Here is a 12,194-nt window from a genome sequence, read left to right on the forward strand (position 1 = left end):
CCTGAATGCTGACTGTGGAATTCTGGGAGTTGAAGTCCATTCATCTTCAGGTTGCTAAGCTTGCCAGTTTTTTCCTAACTTCTCTCTGTTTGGGGGGGGTTGGTTTTTTGTTTTGTTTTTTGGTGTGTGTGTGTGTCTCTGTGTGTGTATGTGTGTGAGAGAAAGGTTTTTTTACCTCTGCAAAGTTCTGTTAACTAGTTTTTCACTAAAGTTGCATCAGCCCTTTTGTGTGGGACCTTTGAGTTTTAACTTTCAAAATAAAGTTAAATACATGTTGGCTTTAACTCAGCAGGCAGCTATTTCAGGTCTGTGAGATGCTCTGGCATTAACTGGCCCCTGAGATTTTGTCTTCATGCTTACAAATCTCAGATTTATTTGTTTCTTCAGCCACAGTTGCTGTGTACTCCCTCCGGGGTCAGTTTCAAGCATGGAGCTCCAAAACCTCTCAATTCTGGATAATTCCATCTCTGCCCCTGCCATTTTGTGCCATAGGGGGATAATTTCCCTTTCGTTTCTCTCCAGAGAATTCCCCAGAGTTGAATTATCCAGGGATCTCTCCTGAGAGGGAGAATTATGATCAAAGTTTCAGCTCTGCTCTTTGGCTGAATCCTCCAGGGGAGACTTTGGGCAGAGAAATATGGAGTTTCAGGACAGGCAGAGCCTCTGCTCTTGCATGTACGTCTCTCTCCTTTCCAGGTGAAGCTGACTTTCAATCAGGAAAGAAACTGTATCATATGCCACCTTCTGAGAATCCTCTGAATTATTCTAATTCTTCTTTAGGAACAGGAAGGAGATTGATTGATTGTGTCACCCCATGAATTATGGACCTCCTGCTTCTGCTTCAGATGCTGCTTTTGTTCCACGCAGTCTCTGGGAAGCTGAGAAGGAAATGCCCACTGAATTTGGAGTACCAGGATGGAAATAAACCACAGAGCTTTTACAGCCCAGGAGACCATCTCATTGGAATAGTCACCACTGGAAATGAAGCATTGCATGTACATTTGCATTTCAACGTGCCTCCTTCTCTTCAGTGTGTTTTCCATGATTTGTAAGTCATTCAGTTCTAACACTCTCCCTATTTTCTCCCCCACCCCATTTATTCCTATATTGGGGAATATGTCTAATTACCTGAATGATTTTGATTTTCATTCATGGCTTCTCTCTTTTTTCTGGTTTTTTGAAAGAGACTCAAAAAGATGTCTGAAAAAAAGCTGAAAGGGCTGCAATTATTTTTCTCTCTCTGTTCAATCCTTCATTTACCACTTGAACAATGAATTTTATTTAAATTAGTGGTGGAATCTGTTGTAGTTGTCGTGCCTCAGCCAATTTCCATATTTGTGTAACTGATCATTGCTTTTGGTTCAATGCTGTCTTAAGGCTCAGTAGGCTCAAGGCTCAGTAGGCTTGTGGAGGATTATACAGTATAGTAAAAGAAGTATTTGCTGTTGCTATCGATTATAATAACATTTTTTTAAAACAATAGGGATGGTCGTGGTTTTTCACGTGGCTTACGATTCATTTTCAACATTCAACTGATCAACAAGAATTCCCAGCTCCTGCACAACCTCACACTTGGCTACAACTTCCATAACAACCACTTTAGCACTTTCTACACTTCAGAAGTCTTGCTGGACATTCTCTCCACTGGAGAAGCCAATGTGCCCAACTATGGCTGTGGAAGGAAGGAGAACCTTCTGGCTCTTTTTGATGGAGCTGACAGGGAAATCTCCATCCAGACGTCAACATTAGGAGGTACCTACAAAGTCCCACAGGTTTGTGTCTGTTTTTCTCCATCTGGTAAGTGGTAGGTGATGCAATCATGTCTTCTCCATGGAATTCAGGAGCTGCTTTTCTCCGTATTAGCAAAAATGTCAATGTTTTACCTCATTTTATTCATGTTGAGATTAATCATAAAAGGCCTGAAATGCAAGTAATACATTCCATGGAGAAGATATTCTACCACCTATTTAACTGATCAAAAAATATCCCTGGCTGTTAGGGCCTCTAGTGGCATCTTCATTTTAGAAGGCAAGACCTGCCCTATCCATTCTGGTTGAAGTTGGCAATAGTAGCATTTTATCTATCTGAAATGTGGAATAAAAAGCACTCTAGCAATTATAGACCAAATGGACTAGCAGATATTGTGGGTAATATCTATGCCATGATCCTCTTAGTTAAACTTTACAAAAATGAATGCATAAGTTAATAATCATATATTGGCTCAAATTGGTCTTGAAATATCTAATCTATATCAGTGAAGTAAAACAAGATTTGCTGGCTTTCTAGATGCTAGTGTAGCATTTGACCCAATAAATAGAGAAACATGATGGAGAAAATGGATTGCCCTCAAAATGGAGCTCAGACTGTTGGCCCTGATCGAAGCCCTTGTTTGAGAGGGAGGTTTGGGCTCAATGGAGTCACGAGAAGAAGGATCTATGCTTACTAAGTGTTGTGAGTGCTCCTTGTCCACCTCAGGACTCATGTCAGTCAGAGTCCGAGGAGGATGAGCCAGGTCCCTCTGGATACCCTGAGCCAGGGAGGTTGCCAGCTGAAGCAGAGAATGACAGTGAGGGAGAAAGTGACCTGAGTGCCTGAGGAACCATTAGAGGGGGCTGATATTACAATGGGTATATATATATATATATATATATATATATATATATATATATATATATATATATATGTTAAATGTTTGGTTTTTTTTTTTTGTTAATGTTTTTTAGCATAACATACAAAATATAGTTTGTCGGCTATAAATATATTACTGCCTTGCAGTGGCCCGGGTTGGGCCTAGAGGCAAAAAAGGAGCTGTGACGTTCCTTAAAAATATACCAGGGTGATCCGACATAAGATATATATATATATATATATATATATATATATATATATATATATATATATATATATATATATAATTCATGATCCGACATAAAAAACATATAGCCCCTCCCTGGTACAGAGCTGAAGGGATCAGGTCTGGTGGCACAGCTGTTAGGCAGAAGCTGGCAGATCAAATCCCAGTAAGGGTGTGGCTAGCTGATAAGGCCAGAACAAGGCCAAAATGGTGCCATCCTAGTCTCCTTTAATTTTAAAATTTCAGCAAAAAACATGTGATACATACAGAATATAGTTGTTGGCTATGAATAAATTAACTGCCCTGAAATGGCCCTGGGTTGGGTGTAGCGGCAAAAAGGAGCTGTGACGTTCCTTCAATATACCAGGGTGATCCGACATAAAAAACATATATATATATTTTTCTCAACATACATACAAACAATACAGTATACCATCTAATTTTCCATGAATAAAATGCAATATTTTGGAAGTAACTAATATCAATCATTGAAAAAGTTGCAATTTCCCCCCTAATTTTGTCATCCAGTTACATACATTTTCTTTTAATTAAATTCCCTCCTTAATGTTCCTTCAAACAATATAACACCAATCATATTTCTAACTTATTAACCATTATGCCAAAGTGCTTCCTTCTTTCCTTTATTCATTTTTCTATAAACTAAGACCTTGTATAACCAATCAAATGTTGACAAAAGGAAATTAAAAATAAAACGTAACAAATTAACAAAAAATTCAGACTTCTTCCCCCCCTCTAATTAGTACATTTACCTAATCTCAAATGTTGAAGTTATTTCAACCCATATAACATTTAGCCAATTAATACTTGTCTACATTTCTTACTTAATTGTTAATCTTAAATTTCAGTCAATTGAAAAATGGAGGAAAAAAATTCTAAATATTCTCTATTTTTAATCAATTAAGAATCATTAACATCATTAATCTCACCAACAATCCTAAATTCAACTCCACTTATACATTAATCTAAATCAGTACCTCCTACTACTTATGTTATTATAGTCAATGCTAATAACTCTATTAAGACTTTAATTGATGAGAGGTCATCAATTCCTAAATCCATGTATCTAAATAAGAAAATAGTTAAAGTTAAAAAAAGAACAATTAAAAATATTCCAAACTTAATCGGCCCTTCTCAAACTCTAATTTCTTTAATCTGAGCAGAACTTTGAATCGAACCCCTTTCTTTCTTTTTTCTTTGTATTCCCTTTTAAACCCTCTCTCCATTTAATTCTTTCTATTTCTTCTCTTACCACATTCAATTTTTGCGAATATCAGCTTTTTATATTTTTCCACCCAATCGCTTTCAATGTTGCACTCTTTTTGAGTCCGGTCAACTCATGGCTCCCAATCACATCCTTTCAATTTTTCCTTTGTGCTAGTTTCAATATATTCATAGTAAAGCATGCAATCAACAGCCTGATCATTGACCAAACAATTCTTAATGCTTTTTTCAGTATCATTTGTTAAAATAACAGAGTCATCCAATTTAATAACATGTCCTTTGATCTGTCCATTCTCCATCTTGCCAGTATCTTGTTTTCAATATGGGGGTTGATATGACAATGGAGGAGTGGTCCCAGTCCGAGGATGAGGGAGACATGAGAGTGGATAGCCCGTGGATAGATCCTCGCTATAGGAGATTGCTCAGAAGGCAGGGAGTTACATAGTAAAAGGTATTAGTGTATTGACTTAGCCTTTTTGTGGTGTGATGTCACTTCCAGGCATTATAAAGTCAAAGGATTTTGGGAAATGGGCTGTGGAGTTTCAACGTCGTTCAATGGAAGAGATGTGAAACTGGGGGTCTGCTTGAACAAAGCTTTAAAACCATGATTTCTGCCTCAATAACACTCAGTTTCTGCTGAATGCTTGTTGCCAGGACTCTGATGAGGGAAATTCATATGCTTAAATGATAAATGGACTTTGTTATCTATTGCAATGATGATTAGGCCGAATTTGGTGCTTTTCCCAGACCTTGTTGACATTTAGCTCCCAAAAAGAAAATCATCTTTTCTCCGAGTCTTTTAAAACATGTTTTTTATTCTGTGTGTAATAACACAGTTTGATTTATTCATAAAATAAAGGATTTTTGAGTCGGGGGTTTTGCTCCAAGGCTGAGCACAGAACACCAAGGAGGAAGGGAAAAATGAATATTTGAACCCTTGTTATTCAGTTTAGATATAAATGACTTACTGGACTAATGCAGGATAAAAAAAACACATCATAAATAAACATTATTTCATTTTTTGACAAAAAATATTATATTAGTGGACCAGTGAAAATGCAGGCCCAGGACTCTTCATGAATGATTCGTATGAGGAGGGAAATGGGGAAATCCCCAGACCTCCATTTTTGACTGACAATGAGTCAGTTGAGGTGGCTGGGGGCTGTACTTGTCCACCTGTCTGGGAAGAGTTTGATCTGGTGACACCTGATGAAGTGGACAAGGCCATTGGAGCTGTGAGTTCTGCCACCTGTTTGCTGGATCTGTGTCCCTCCTGGCTGGTTTCGGCCAGCAGGGAGGTGACACGGAGCTGGGTCCAGGAGATTGTCAATGCTTCTTTGGGGAGGGGGCCCTTTCTGGAACCCTACAAGAAGCCTTCCCTGGACCCAGCCATTCTCAACAACTATCGCCCAGTCTCCAACCTTCCCTTTATGGGGAAGGTTGTTGAGAAGGTGATGGCACTCCAGCTCCAGAGGTCCTTGGAAGAAGCCGATTATCTAGGCCCTCAACAGTCAGGATTCAGGGCCGGCTGCAGCACGGAAACTGCTTTGGTCGTGCTGATGGATGATCTCTGGTGGGCCCGGGACAGGGGTTTATCCTCTGTCCTGGTGCTTCTTGACCTCTCAGCAGCTTTCGATACCATCGACCATGGTATCCTCTGTGCCGGCTGGAGGGGTTGGGAGTGGGAGGCACTGTTCTTCAGTGGTTCTCCTCCTACCTCTCTGGACGGTCACAGTCGGTGTTAGTGGGGGGTCAGAAGTCGACCTCTAGGTTGCTTCCTTGTGAGGTACCTCAGGGGTCGGTCCTCTCTCTCCTGCTATTTAATATCTACATGAAACCGCCGGGTGAGATCATCCAAGGGCATCGGGTGAGGTATCATCAGTATGCAGATGATACCCAGCTCTACATCTCCACCCCTTGTCCAGTCAGCGAAGCAGTGGAAGTGATGTGCCAGTGCCTGGAGGCTGTTGGGGTCTGGATGAAACTGTTTGAGGGCTGGTTTCCATCTGGAAACCAGCCCTCAAACGTATCCCAGCCATAGAAACCAGACTCAGAGCACACATTGCAAAATAATCAAGTAGCCTGCAAGCTCCAACTACTCAGGATATCACACCTAATCTACAACCATTAACTAATCAGCATACCTCAGCTACATCAACGACCTCAGATGTTACCCCACTGACTCACCAGGAAGTTTCTACACAGCAAGCAATTGCTGAGCCATCAAACCACACCCAACCACCAGTATTTATAGAAGGAAGGCAGCTCAGGTCTCGCAGTGTTCGCTCTAGAACAAGGACAGAAACACCAGCCTGAAGATGACGAGTGGGACCTTGTCGAAACGTCGCCAGAAATTTCCAAATCCTACACGGGAAGAAACCCAATATACCAAGACCGTCATACCTGTACCCTTGAAAATCTACGAAAACAAATATACCAATTGTGAATCTACAATGTCCCAGTAGTGTTTTTTTAAACCCCCATTTAATAACAATAGTGGTTAGAAGTGCCAATAAATCTTAATTTCTATTAATTAGAGTTATAAAGCAGAAACTATTGTATTAATTAGAATGGTAAAAAAGAAACTAATCAACAGTTAAATATGGTAAATATGGTACAGGTATTATATATACAGTTATTCTATATTTTATATAGTATCAAGTAAATATAATCAATTAATCTTGGTTTAAATCACAATTAAGTAAAGAAGAAGTCACAATATAGCAAAATACTCTATCAAAACTATAAGTGTCTAAGTCCTTTATGTAACAATCAGGAATAAACCAGAAATAAAAGAGCAAGTGAATTTCTTAGCTTTTCCAGATAATCTCTTCAATATGCCTGTATATGTCAAGTTACATAGGCTGTAGATGTTGTTCTTTCCTTTCTCTTTTATAGAAGAGGGGTATAGAGTCCAAAGTCAGGTTGACAATATCAAATATATGCAAAAGGGTTTAATTCAGTTCATTCAGTCAATCAGTCTGTCAATCGGTCGGTAGTAGAAAGATGATTATTTCACAGTTATAATAAGTCAGTATAATCCAGGTTTATATGGGTTAATCCCAGAGTTAATATAGAAGGGAGGAATGCGGAATAGGGAACGGGGCAATCACAAGAAACCAACAAGACAGTGTTAGGAAAAAGGAGGGTGAGAGCGGGAGGAGATTTAAAGGGAATCTCCACAGTTTCAGAAAAATAATCAGGAAGTCCTGGAAGAAAGGTTTCACACCGTCACAAAAAAAGGAAAACAAGAGGGGGGGGGGAAGCCGAGTGAAGGGAAGGGAAAAAAGAAAAATAGTAAGCGATGCAACATTCAAGGGAGAACGATAAAATACAATGTCTTCCGGTTGTTAATCTCAAGCACTCCGACTCAGTTCGCTTCTCGGTTCTTCAAAACGACTTAGCAGTTATACCAAAGCAACACCTTAGGCTTTCCTTCTACACTTTCTGGGTGCCTTCCACCTTTTGTAGAGTCTAGTTTCTTTCCTTCGCAGTGGCTACGATGTTTTTTTTTTTTTAGTCAGGGACCAGCAAATAGCCGCAAATATGATCTTTACCGTCTCCAACTGTCCCGGCGAAGATTACTGCTGAGTCACTGCCGTCACACCAGTAAAAAACTTAAGGTCGCCACCATTTAATTTCGCTGGCACACTCTCAAACTTGCAAGATTTCTAGGTCTACAAAAGGGCTACTCTCCTATCCATTCCAAATACCAAACACTCGCAGTCTCTCTCTTACTTTCTAATCCATCAATGCTTTTGTTGTCATCGTGGCTTCCATGAAAAAGTCAGGAGCGTCGCACTTCCGGATCGGCTAGGAAGCCAATCTCTTTGAAAGTCGGCAAAGGGAATTTCCCCGCTGTCTGAGGGGCCCACCAGCCACCCCCAGGTGCGCTGGAGATTCCCCTAACGAATCGTAGGCTCTATGGGTCCACGATCACCCGCATGGGTGGCCAAAAACTTTCAAAAGCCAAGGCTTCCTCGGAACTGTCGAGAGAAGTGAGGCACCAGCACAACATCACAACCGGAAGTCTCCAATAATTACACTTTTTATATAAAATACATGTCAAGATCTGGAGACTCTGGATTTGCATGCAAAATATAGACGGTTCTGTCATTAGAATTGGGGTGATCTATAGGCCTCCAGGGCAATCTGAGGAATATGACAACAAGATGGTGGATGAAATTACCCAAATGGCAGTAAAGGGAGATATTGTGGTTATGGGTGATTTCAACATGCCTGATGTTGACTGGAATATCCCCAGTGCCCTTACATGCAAAAGTAAGAATATAGGAGAGGCCTTTACAGGGGCAGCTCTGGCACAGCTGGTTAAAACACCAACTAGAGGGGAGAATATTCTAGATTTAGTTTTTACGAATGAGAATTGGGTTTCAGAGGTCAAGGTGGGAGAAAATTTAGGTTGCAGTGACCATCTATGTTTGTGGTTTGGTGTAAAAACTCATTGTGAGCAATCCTATAATGCAACCAGAGTATTGGATTTCAGAAAAACAAATTTTAATGCAATGGGGGAATATTTAGATAATGAATTAAAGGGGAGGGATAAAATGGCAGGAGCGAGCACCCAGTGGACTGTATTTAAAAAGGCCATCTTAAAAGCCACTGGACTGTATGTAAGACAAATAACTAAAGGTAAAAGGAAGAAGAAACCGCTATGGTTTAGCAATGATGTAAGGGCTATACTCAATGAAAAAAAGGCTGCCTATAGGAGGTATAAAGAGTCTGGAGGTATAGCTGATAGGGAGGTGTTTAAAATGAGGCAGAAGGAGGCGAAACAGATAATATATGCTGCTAAAGCCTCAAAAGAGGAAGAAATTGCCAAATCTGTAAAGAAGGGGGATAAAACCTTCTTCATATATATTAGTGATAAGAAGAAGAAAAACTGCGGCATCACGAAGCTTAGTACCGGGAATAATACATGCATTAATGGGAATAAGGAGATCGTTGACCATTTCAATAGCTACTTCTGTTCAGTTTTCTCAAAAGACACCTTACAAAATAATACTATAGAGGGATATAGCATTGCTTCCAGCTGTACGGATTCAGTTCCAGTGATCTTAGAAGCCGATGTCTTAGAAGAATTTGAACGATTAAAGATAAATAAGGCAATGTGTTCAGATGGCATCCACCCCAGAGTTCTTAAAGAACTCAGATCTGTCATTGCTACTCCCCTGACTGATTTGTTTTACCAATCCTTGTTAACAGGAGAGGGTTCCCGAGGGTTGGAGAATGGCCAGTGTTGTGCCTATCCACAAGAAGGGCAGTAGAGAAGAAGCTGGTAACTACAGGCCAGTTAGCTTGACATCAGTTGTAGTTAAAATGATGGAGACTCTACTCAAAAAGGGGATAAATCAGCACCTAAAAGACAATAACTTATTGGACCCAAATCAGCATGGCTTTACTGAAGGCAAATCATGTCAGACTAATCTCATTGATTTTTTTGACTATGTCACAAAGGTGTTGGATGAAGGTGGTGCCGTGGATATTGCCTACCTGGACTTCAACAAAGCCTTTTATACGGTTCCACATAAAGAGCTGATAAATAAATTAGTGAAGATTGGACTTAATCCCTGGATAGTTCAATGGATTTGCAGCTGGCTGAAGTGTAGACATCAGAGAGTTATTGTTAATGGCGAGTATTCTGAGCAGAGTCAGGTTACAAGCGGTGTGCCACAAGGGTCTGTTCTGGGTCCTATTCTTTTAAATATGTTTGTGAGTGACATAGGGGAAGGTTTGGTAGGGAAGGTTTGCCTATTTGCCGATGACTCTAAAGTGTGCAATAGGGTTGATATTCCTGGAGGCGTCTGTAATATGGTAAATGATTTAGCTTTACTAGATAAATGGTCAAAGCAATGGAAACTGCAGTTTAATGTTTCCAAATGTAAAATAATGCACTTGGGGAAAAGGAATCCTCAATCTGAGTATTGTATTGGCAGTTCTGTGTTAGCAAAAACTTCAGAAGAAAAGGATTTAGGGGTAGTGATTTCTGACAGTCTCAAAATGGGTGAACAGTGCAGTCAGGCAGTAGGGAAAGCAAGTAGGATGCTTGGCTGCATAGCTAGAGGTATAACAAGCAGGAAGAGGGAGATTATGATCCCGCTATATAGAATGCTGGTGAGACCACATTTGGAATACTGTGTTCAGTTCTGGAGACCTCACCTACAAAAAGATATTGACAAAATTGAACGGGTCCAAAGACGGGCTACAAGAATGGTGGAAAGTCTTAAGCATAAAACGTATCAGGAAAGACTTAATGAACTCAATCTGTATAGTCTGGAGGACAGAAGGAAAAGGGGGGACATGATCGAAACATTTAAATATATTAAAGGGTTAAATAAGGTCCAGGAGGAAAGTGAACACAAGAACAAGGGGACACAATCTGAAGTTAGTTGGGGGAAAGATCAAAAGCAATATGAGAAAATTTTATTTTACTGAAAGTGTAGTAGATCCTTGGAACAAACTTCCAGCAGACGTGGTAGATAAATCCACAGTAACTGAATTTAAACATGCCTGGGATAAACATATATCCATCCTAAGATGAAATACAGAAAATAGTATAAAGGCAGACTAGATGGACCATGAGGTCTTTTTCTGCCGTCAGACTTCTATGTTTCTATAACCTTTTTTCTTAATATATCATTGGAAGTGGGTTTTTTTTACATAGAGAGTTATAATAGATATTTCTAAATATTCTCTGTATTGATTCAAATAACAATGTTATATCTTTTTCTTTTTTGTACTATGAAGACCTCTACACTGAGCAGAGCGATAGTCGCTCCTTTCTATGTTTTATGTTATGTTTGTAATGTTTGTCTTTGAAAACTATTAAAAATATTTTTTTAAAAAAGATGGATAAAATCGAGATCATGTGCAGTATTAATACCTCCTTATAATACCTTGGCAAGACCACACTTGGAATACTGCATCCAATTTTAATGGCCATATTATAAAAAAAGATGTAGAGACTAAGATAATTAAGGGTCTGGAAACTAAAAAATATGAAGAACAGTTGCAGGAATTGAGTATGTCTAGTTTAATGCCGGGTGAAGGGCCTGCATGGAGAGGCTGGGCCAGCTGTGGCTGTTGAGGAGGAGGCCCGTGAGAGGAGATAGGAGGCCGGGGAGGATGTCGAGGTGACGCCGAGGCTGTGTTGAGAGTGCTTGGAGGCCCTGCAGTACCGTTTGGTGGACGGAGAGCCAGAGATGCCGCCTGGAAATCAGCGACGCCATCGGAAGCCTAGCAAGGGGTGACCAGTGAGAGCCGTGGGTCCTGTGGGAGCCAAGGAGCCAGAGGCAGAACCGGGACAGAGAGAGAAGACTTGGGAATTGGGGAACAGAGTAATTAACATCTAGAAGAGACTATTTTACCCAAGACATTCCCCCACTGGACATTGAACACTCTAACAATCCAGAACTTAGCAATTGAGAACTTGATGCTAATTTGCTGCTGACCTAAACTTCTATATATTTTTATTTTTTGTTTTAAATAATTAATACATACAATTTAAGGGATTAATTATAGTAACTGATATTAATTAGTATTAATTATTAACATGTTGTTAATTATTAATATTTTACATTTTTAGCTAATTAGGTTTTTTTTAAATTGATGGATAATTGAGGTGGATGGGGCGATATATATGGAATGAATGATTGGGTGGGGTGGGATGGTATGTATGAGATGAATGGGAATATTATGAATGATAAATTTGGCTTACCAGGAGGGAAGGAGACACCTATCTCTGGGGTGGCAGAGGGTCAGAATTTTCTGGTGCTGCTGGGGAGAGGCAGATATGACAGGAGCCATGGGGCTAGCCATTCTGGGGGAAGAAGAGATCACTGCTTAAAAGTGATCCCTTGTTCTGGCCCCGCGAGCTCAACCTGGGGCACTGATGACAAGTGTAATCCGGGCCCTGGGCTCAAGCTGCTGCTACTCAATGCCAGGTTGGTGGTAAATAAAGCTCTCCTCACTTGGGATTTGATCCTGGAGGAGGAGACCAACCTGGCATGTGTGACTGAAACCTGGCTGGGCCCAGAGGGAGGAGTCATCCAAGGGCATGGGGTGAGGTATCATCAATATG

General features: G+C 40.2%; 1 pseudogene; it reads left to right on the forward strand.

The window, feature by feature from the left end:
* The first annotated feature begins 814 nt into the window (after positions 1 to 814).
* The window catches only part of LOC139155171 (vomeronasal type-2 receptor 26-like), a 51,823-nt pseudogene continuing 40,443 nt past the window's right edge, over positions 815 to 12,194 (forward strand).

Source organism: Erythrolamprus reginae (assembly GCF_031021105.1).
Source record: "Erythrolamprus reginae isolate rEryReg1 chromosome 13 unlocalized genomic scaffold, rEryReg1.hap1 SUPER_13_unloc_4, whole genome shotgun sequence".
Taxonomy (NCBI): Eukaryota; Metazoa; Chordata; class Lepidosauria; order Squamata; family Dipsadidae; genus Erythrolamprus; species Erythrolamprus reginae.